We start from the raw sequence: 9,637 nt of genomic DNA on the forward strand, positions 1-9,637 counted from the left end.
AGAAGCCACAGCTACAGACAACGAAACTGAAACAATAAATTGTGGCGATGTTATATGGTGAATGTCAGGGGCATTATACGCTATATACAAAATGGGTTATAGATTGGTGGCAAGTGGCAGCTCCACAGCCACTGCAGTGGCAGCAATGAAGCTAGCGCGCGTGGTTGCACGAATCGGTAAGGTGGAGCAGACAGTTGTGCTGATGAGAGTGGCGGGCAATTTGGTGAGTGAGTAATTGCCGATGTAATCTTTTTTGGTAAGTTAATAATGATGAAAGAAAAACAACAAAAACAAAACCAAAACAAACTATCAAATGTTATTTTGACAATTGCCCTTGTTTGGGTTTGTTTTTTGTGTTTGCTTGCTAGTCGGTAGCGTTGCTTAAGTGGTGGTTGATAAATCGTAACAAATCAGCTTTGGTGTGGTACTTTTTTCGTTTGTTTTTTGTTTTTGCGAAATTTTAAACGAACTTGACTGCAGGAAGAGGTGATTAAAATACATATATATTTTTTCAAGTCATTGGCAAAAAGAAGACGTGAAGTAGTATATAAACAGCATTTGGCACTGATGCTATGCTTTATCTCGAAAATCTTTGAGCACAAAATGAGTATAGACAAGCTGATGCAACTTCCTGTTGAAGATAATAACCTAAAAAAAAACAAACTCGCCAACCAAGGCCCAATGAAGCTAACTATTTATAGATAATTTGTAGTTCATTGAAAGCGTTGGTTGAGGTGTATTTTGTAGGGAGATGGTTTTAGGTGAGTTTTTTTGCAATACGGAATTACCTTTACTAGCCGGGAAATTTATCCTATGCGGAATAAATACAGCCAGTTCCACAGAGTTTTGAAAATCTTTCTTTCTTAACTAAACTTTAGGAGGGTTGCCACCTGTTTTAAAATTTCAAATTAAATTTGAATTAAGGAAATTAAATAGGGGAAAAAATTCCAACACATGGGTGCCAAACGAAAGGCTGAGTCCCCTTTAGCAGTTTGAGAAAATATTTTGAAGTGGGTTGCCCCCTGCTTGAAATATCGAATTTAGTTAACTTATCCTAAAGTTATATGACATGTCAAAATATGGATGTCAAACGAAAGAGTGTTAAGAAGGCTTTAGTTTAAACATTAGGAATATTTTTCAGGTGTTGGAAGAGGGTTGCCACATGTCTAAAAATTTATTTCAAACTATTAAATAAGTTAAATGAATTATTAAAATATGGGTATCAATCGAATGGGTTTGCAAAATTTTACTTCTGAACTATAAGTAGCGGGGTTGCCACATGTTTAAAAAATAAAATTCAACTTAATTCATCAGTTAATAAAAAGCTGCCAGATATACAGTGGCGGCCAAAAATGGATGAATGGTGTTTCGTTTTTATTATTTTTAATGTTTTTCAAGCTACAATTTTTTTGATATTTTTTTATAAAAATATGGTTCATGCTTCAACAAAAGCTGCATAAGTCACACTTTTAAACTTTAAACAGAACTTAGAAAAATTCCACAAATTCGTGTCTAAATTTCGAGATTTTAAACCAGAATTTTTAGAAATTTTTTGGGTAAGCAGTTAACGAGCTTATGAAATTCGAATAAAATGAATGCAAATTTTGAGCGATTAAACAAAATGCATTGATTTAATGATTTTTTTGCTGACAGCGTTTTGTACTTTTTTCCACATAAATATGAATTTCTTATGGAAGAATATGAATATGCGCAGGACCGTTTGCAAAACAAATTAAAAAAACTTAATGCCCGTTTTCCTAAATTTCGCTATTTATATGAAAAAACCGTAAAAGCCGTCAGTAAAAAAAAGAAATATATTAAAAATCAATGCGTAATGTAAACAATGTAAACAATTTTTAAAAATTCTGGACAAAAAGCTTGAAAACGCCTTATTTCAGAATTTGGTTGAAGAATGCCCTATCTAAGAATCCGGTTCAAAAACGCCTTACCTCAGCTTAAAACATATTGGCAAAGTGCTGAGATAGAACGTTTTTGAATCGGCAGGTGAGATAGGGTGTTTTTGAACCGGATTCTGAGGTAGGGCGTTCTTCAACCAAATTCTGAAATAGGGCGTTTTCGAACTGGCTGCCGAGATAGGTCGATCTTCCACTCAGATGTCGATACACATATTTACATTGAATAGAATCGATAGATTGTTTTACATTCGAAAGAAGTTTTAAGGCGCGCAAAGCAAGCGGGTATTGGCTATCTATCTATACTATTTCTATACTAATTATATTTATAAAGAGAAGAGATAATCTCGAGAATGGCTGTACCTACTGCAGTCGTTCCAGGGATGGTAATGGACTAAAAAATTGCAGATATATGAAGGGGGCGTGGCACCATCTGGAAGTTTTCATTGTAGACTGCTGTCAATTTTTATGGAGATATATGGCATCAATCCCATACTCAGGCAAAAGAATTTAAGTTATTCGAAAAAGGGGCGTGGTAACTCCCATACAATTTGAATTTTTCATACTGAATATATCTGGAAATAATAATGGTAGGGTATAGGAACTCGGTATTGAGATAAATGAAATCAATACCATACTTATGGGCAAAAATGTTATTGGAAAAGGGGGGCATGGTAGAGTCCATATAAACACAATTTTTCATACTACATATCTGTAGAAGTTTTTATGGTAGATTACTAAAATTTGGTATGGAGATATGTATATGAAATCAATCCCATGCTCATGAAGAAAAGTGGGGTTACTGGAAAAGGAGGCGTGGCACTTTCATTGGAGTGCACTGGTTAGCAATAAATCGAAGAAGCTGCATTTCGATAGTTTTAGTTTTCCAAAGCCAACTAAAGCGGTTACCAATCACCCCGAATTCCTACAGTCTACTAAACTGAGGGTTAAAAGAATCTCTGGGCCGTTTGGTGCAGATATTTTTTGGTACAATTTGCAATTATGCATTCTACACATTCCACAATTACATACTATGCATATTACCTCAACATTATATAACCAGTATTTTTTCACTAATTTGAAGACGGCCGCATCATTACAAAAATGGTCATAAATTTAATAACAAAAATACTAATAATAACGCTTAAGTTGATTCTCAACCGACCACTCACTAGACACAAGCAAGCTACTTTGTCATAACGATGTTAATATGCCATTGCACTGTAAGAACAACAAACACAACGCTGCGCCTGCGCGGATTGCTGTGTTGACCTTTCGTCGATCCTATGTCACACAGTAACATTTGGTCTCAAAGACCAAACACTTAGCAGCAGTGGTTTCGCTTTGCGTGCATGTCTGCAGCTTGCTACGCGTGCGTGGTCATACATATTGGTCTTGAGTGAAGCTTGTCAGCCTGAAAATCAAATAAAAAAAGGAACACAAATATTATAATAGTAATATGTATTCTTAAATTGCTGTTCACTCACAGTAAATCTTTGCAAAAAGTAAAATTTGTATTTTTTACAAAAAAAAAAAAAAAAAAAAAATTATTCTGCATTTTTACCTAGTTTTATGTTCTTAATTTTTTTGTTTTTACTTTGGCTGCGGCGCGTCCGCTTATTGGCCATTGGATGCTGACTGGCGTACAAATTATGCCAACAACTATGGTGTGGATTAAAAATAAATGCAAATTGCCATGAATCGACTAAATTTGCAAACACAAAGAATACTTTTTAATAAAGCTATGAATTTATTTTTATTGTATTTCGTGCTTGTATTTACTTCAGTATCACTGTTATAGAAAAAGTTTTGCAAGTCATAGTGCAAAAGGGACATGATAAATAAATTTTTTTCTGGAATTATTTTAAAAGTACTTAGTTTTTAGACTTGGGTTTTAAATTCACATTGGCTATTTAATTGGCATGGAGCAAGCGAGATTTATTCGCTTTTCCGTTCCAGTTAAAACAATTAGTCAGCCAGACTCATTTTCTTCAAAAACCGCAGACTTATAATAAAATATATATATATATATATATATATTCCAAACAAGCTTAAGATACCTTAGAAACCCCAAAAAAATATTTTTTCTACCAATGGTCGCCCCTCGCCCTCGAGGGGCAATGGTAAACCTTCGAGCGAATTTCCGCCTTTAAAAAGCTTCTCATAAAAGCATTTACCAATCGGAGGTGGCGAAAAATTGTAGGTACATCCATTTTTGTTATAAAATCAGCACGTACACCACGAATTGGAAGGAGAAGCTCAGCCAAAATGTAAGCCCCAAAATATTATTACTGTTATATAGACTTTTAATATTTTGAGCAATAAAATTACTCTTCGCGTGCTTCACTGCGCTTCAAAAGTAGTTTTGTGTTGTTCCTCCTTCCCAAAACCCTTATGGCCACATACATTAAAAAATAAAATAGATTTAAAGAGCTTTATGAAGAGAGATTTTCAAAAAAATTTTCGATTTATGAACCATTTTTTATTTTAGATAAGTGTGGCTGTTGGTTAATATATTTTCAAAGGTATTTAGAAAATAGGTAGATTACCGGATTTCTTCTGGAAATGTAATTTTTAATCTTATAAGTTATAACCCGAGCCTACATATCGCGCACTTTCTTCAAAGGCTCAATATTAACTTATCTTATCAATTTAACTGAATACAATTTTTCAAATAGGTGGCAACTCGCACCAAAATTCCAAAAACCTCTTTAGTTTAACACCAGTATTGTAATATTTAATTTATTTTATCAATATAAATTAATAAAATTTTCAAACAGGCGGCAACCCCACTCAAATATATTTTCGGCAGTAAACTTTCCTAAACCTCTTTAGTTTGCTACCCAGATTGCAATATTTAATTTGGCTTATGAATGAAATTAAACTAAAATTTTCAAACAAATGGCAACCTTCCACAACAATTTTTTCGTCTGTAAAGCTTCTTAAACCTCTTTCTTTTGACAGTCATATTGCAATATTTAATTTATCTTATCAATTTACCTAAACTGCAGTTTTCAAACAGTTGGCAACTCTTTAATTTTTATTTTAAGTTAAACCTCAAGCAATACATCGATGAAAACAGCATTCGATTCCATGTTATAGTTTTCGAGTCATGCACGTAAAGATATATAGACAGACAGACAGACAGACAAAAAATCTAAAAATTGTGAAATTGGCTTCTGTTGCTCTAATAAAGACGCCCCCATATTGATTTTTCTTTAATATCTATAATGTACAGACATCAATTACAATTATAGTATATGTATATAGAAGTAAACTTTAAAAGGCGAACATTTCCTTGTATTTTTGTCGGGAGAAAATATCTGGCAACTTTTTATTTCTATTCTTAAAACATTCATAAAAGAAGAAGTTAAGATTTAACTTGAACTTGAACTTAAAAGTGCCCAAAACAAAGCAAAAAGTTCCGAAAGGTCATAATAGGTCTCGAAAAATTTCGCAAGATTCCAAAAAATAAATTCAAGAAACGGTCGTTAAATTCTCGAAAAATCCCGGAATCGTGAACGATGTAATTTTTATATCAATGACAAAAAATAAAAAAATACGGATAATGAAGAAATCATATTTTAAATATGTAGGTACCTACCCAACGATTCAGAAAATCGCCACCATAATTATTTCACGTGTCTTTTTGGTTTCAAAATCCCAAGATAAATTTTACTTACAGCATTTGCTTTATCTATTGTGCTAAGGCATGGCTTATTGGCTGTACGGAGTAGATGATTCTTTTGAATGACTCTGACAGTAATCGTATGAAGTTTTTTTTAAACACTTAAATAATAAAATCAGACAAAGTGGCATTTAAGCATTAGATATCTCCATCTCAAGTAGGTAACTTTAGAATTTACCTTTATCTCCTTTCGTAAATTCTGTTTTTAAGCACCGATGGAAACATTGCCTTAATCGATGTTTACATGCGTATCTAACTCACAAGAAAAAAAAACCACCATCAGAACCAATCGCCAAATTAGCTAAGAAATATTTTTTGGTATCCACTTAATGTTTTATGTATCCATAAACTGTTAAAAGTTGTAAAATGAAATAGAAATACCAACGATTCACACATTGCCTACAAAAGAATTTTCCAAGCGCATTCCCAACGCATCAGCAGTTCAACGTTAATAAATCTTAAATTTTTTATGGCCGATTTTTTATGTTTATGCATAAATTTGGTTGCGTGGCCTAGCGTACTACCACTCAATGTGGCATACAGACAAGTTTTCGTTTTTTATTTATATATTTTTTTTTTTATAGAATTGGTACTCACCGTTCAACTCCTACTTTTGTGCTAATTACACAAATGGCCATTGACTTGATGAGCAGTCAAAAATTTGTATTCGCATGCACAAGAACATGTGTACATTTGTATGTGTGCCGCCTACCATGGCAAGATTCTATGTGGTCACACTCGATTGCTAGAAAAAACAAAATAAAATTTGTGACCGTTTAATGTTGCGCGGTTGCGGGTGCCAGTATTGCTTGTTGCAACAGCATTTTCGGCAAACCAGTGTTTGCGGCAATGACGGCTATGATGCTTCATCATCATCAGCCGTTGACTGCGTGTTAACTGTTTAGTGATGGCAAAATGTTTATTTCATGGCGTATAAATTTTATTTTTAAAACATTCTTTAATTTGGGTTCGCCGCATCATAACTGACGGACAAACATAGATACATAACTGACCCGGATGGTGGTGTATGCGCCGCGGACGTTATCTGGTTTAAGTATAAATGTAGTAAATAAGTGTTTATGTGCAGAAAGATCCCTGCCGGAAATGTAGCTAGTTTGTTGCTAAGTTTTAACTACCCAACAGTCTACTAGTTTTAACTTTTTAGTACTTATTTCCTTCGGCCCTAACTAACTACTTTTGAAGGGCGATAACCGAAAAAAAGTGAGAACTGGTTTCCTCTGCATCAACTAACAACTTTTTGACATAAAATATTAATAAAAAAACAGATTTAATTTAAAATTTTTACATATTTATTTATATACATATTTTATTTAACATAACATATTTGTTTACATGTTCTGCTGTAAGTGATCCCATATTCAAATTCCGTCAGATATAAAATCAAAATAATATTATAAAATTTATATCTTCATTTTAATTGTGCTGAATTTTAAAAAGCATCTATGAAGTGCCGAAAAAAAGCAAGTGCGTCTGGGCTACACTGGAGAAGTGAAACTTACGTTACATATATATTTTGTGTCATAACAAATATATACATACATATGTATATACATGCATATATCTGCTTTTGTTTAAGGTTTAATTATTTTCTTTTTGCTATGTAGATCTCTACCTCTACCCCTGTTCGTTCTAATTACATTTATGTTATTTTTTTCTTTTATTTTCATTTTTATCTTTATACTCAATTGATAAGATAATCGACAGTAGCATCCAACAAAATATCGGTAACAAAATCGATAAAAATATCGATAAAAAAATCGACGACTAATTCGATAAAAATTTCGATTGCAAAATCAATATCAATATAATAAGTATTATATAAGTAATCGATAAAAAATCGATAAAAATGTCGATACAAATATCGATAAATAAATCGAGAAAAATATTGATAAAAAATCCATGAATAATCAATACTAAAATGGATAAATTATCGATAACAAAACCGATAACAATATCGATATATAATAAATAACAATAAAACGATAAAAAATATAGATAACGAAATCCTTAAAAATATCGATTACAAAATCGATAAAAAAATCTATAAAAATAGTGATAACAAAATCGATAAAAATATCTACTATTTATCGACAAGTTCAGAAAATATCTATAACGAAATCGATAAAAATTTCGATAAAAAAATCTATAAAAATATCTATCACAAAACCGCTAAAATATCGATTATTATATTGATAGGTCCCGAGCCCCGAAAATATCTGAAATCCCAAAATAGTGCCCAGATTGAGTATCTGTGTCTCTATCTATATCCTTTTCTCTATAATTACCTTTATTTTAATCTTTCTTCCTCTATCTTAATCTTTACTTTTGTCGGTATCCTCCACCCACTTTAAGTTGGTTTTGTAATAGTTAATTAAAAGTTAGGTATTTATGGCAATTCCGCAAAAAGCTAACTACAAGTTGGCTATTTTTTATTAATTGTTAATTTTTTCCGGAAGGGATGCTTGTTCGGGTGATCTTTTGTACAAAGTGCTTGAAATAATTCCAACTGCATGCAACAATTACTTAAGCATACAAAAGTTCATTTCATCATTTATAGACGGATGCTGCTACTCGATGAAAAACTTGTATATATCTATATACCCGATTTGCTAGCATTAAGTTCATCAATCAATAAAGAACTTCTTTGCATAACATGAGCACATAGTAATACCTACAAGAAGTGGTGAAACCACAATAAATTAATCCCTTATTCCGGTTAAATTGAAAACTTCGATAGAAAAGTCAATATATGTAATACGTAATTTATATAAGCCCCGATATTTAGTGGCAATTGAAAGTTAAAGTTTAGTAAATAAATATGATTTTAGTTAACGGGCATTACTGTGCTCATTACACACTATAACTTTGTAACTTGACACTTAGCTGATAGCGACTCTTTTGTAGGCAGCAGAAAGTTTATCTTCTTTTCATTACAGACTCAAATAAAAAGCAACTTGGCGAATATCGAAGCTTCATCCTACCCATATAGATGTGTAACATACTAATGCCAAATTTCCACTAAACATTGTTGACGAAAATATGTGCCCATAAAAAAATCCCATGTGCGTACGAATTTAATGACAATTTTTCTAATGCTAATGCATAGGAATTTTTTAATGTCCAACTTTGAAATTAAAATTTTTTTTGTCAATTAATGCCTAGTGGAAATTCGACATAAGTTGTACGAATGGCACGAATGGACGAATGGAATTAAAGTACTTTTTCATCGGCTTTGTATTTATTGAGATGTGTGTCCCATATTAAAAACAAGTTTATGGATACTCCTAGTATATCTGTCCTCCAATATATCTGTCTTGTTACGTTAGGCAGGGTTAAGCTAGGTTAGGTTAGGTTAAGGTGGTTGTCTATGGATTCACTTAGATCAGCGATGGTCGGTTTTTTATGATACCACTGCGAACGGTCGTCCTCCATGCAGCTGCGACAAAAGCGGACCGTTAAGATATCTAATCTCACTGCGTGAATCAGTCAGTACATCCACCAGAATAGAGAGAACCCGCTTCGAGAGCCCAAGAGATCCCCAGACCTTCCCTGGTCCACCCTCGGCCAGAATAACCTCACAGTAAAGTGAGCGCTTTATTTCCCCAGCTTTCGCAGAGTTCACCGGATGCCCATATATCCAAGAGAAGTTCACAAGTAGTCAAGGGAGCTCCAACTCTTTCCTTTCATGTCGATATTTCCCGCCCTTCGAGCTAAAGTGTGTCGCCATCAGGATCTGGATGAAGATAGTCACAACAACCACGTTGATACTTATGCAAGCTTACGAAGCTTCTTTCTACTACCGAATCTTCTGACACCCTTTTCAGTAGTCATTATAATAAGCAATGGCCAGAACGGTTAGATATAGAGGCAAGATTTCAGTGCTAAAAGTCAAAGTTTGGTCAAAGCCTTGGTAACTTTAGACGCATTTATTGGCCATGAGTTCTCAAAATACTCAAAAGACTGCAAACAAAAAAAAAAAAGAAACAGAAACAACTTATTTTTGCAGTCGAGCTAC

This window comes from Rhagoletis pomonella, unplaced genomic scaffold, assembly GCF_013731165.1.
Source record: "Rhagoletis pomonella isolate Grant_MI unplaced genomic scaffold, Rhpom_1.0 Rhpom_scaffold_00012, whole genome shotgun sequence".
In the NCBI taxonomy this organism is placed as follows: Eukaryota; Metazoa; Arthropoda; class Insecta; order Diptera; family Tephritidae; genus Rhagoletis; species Rhagoletis pomonella.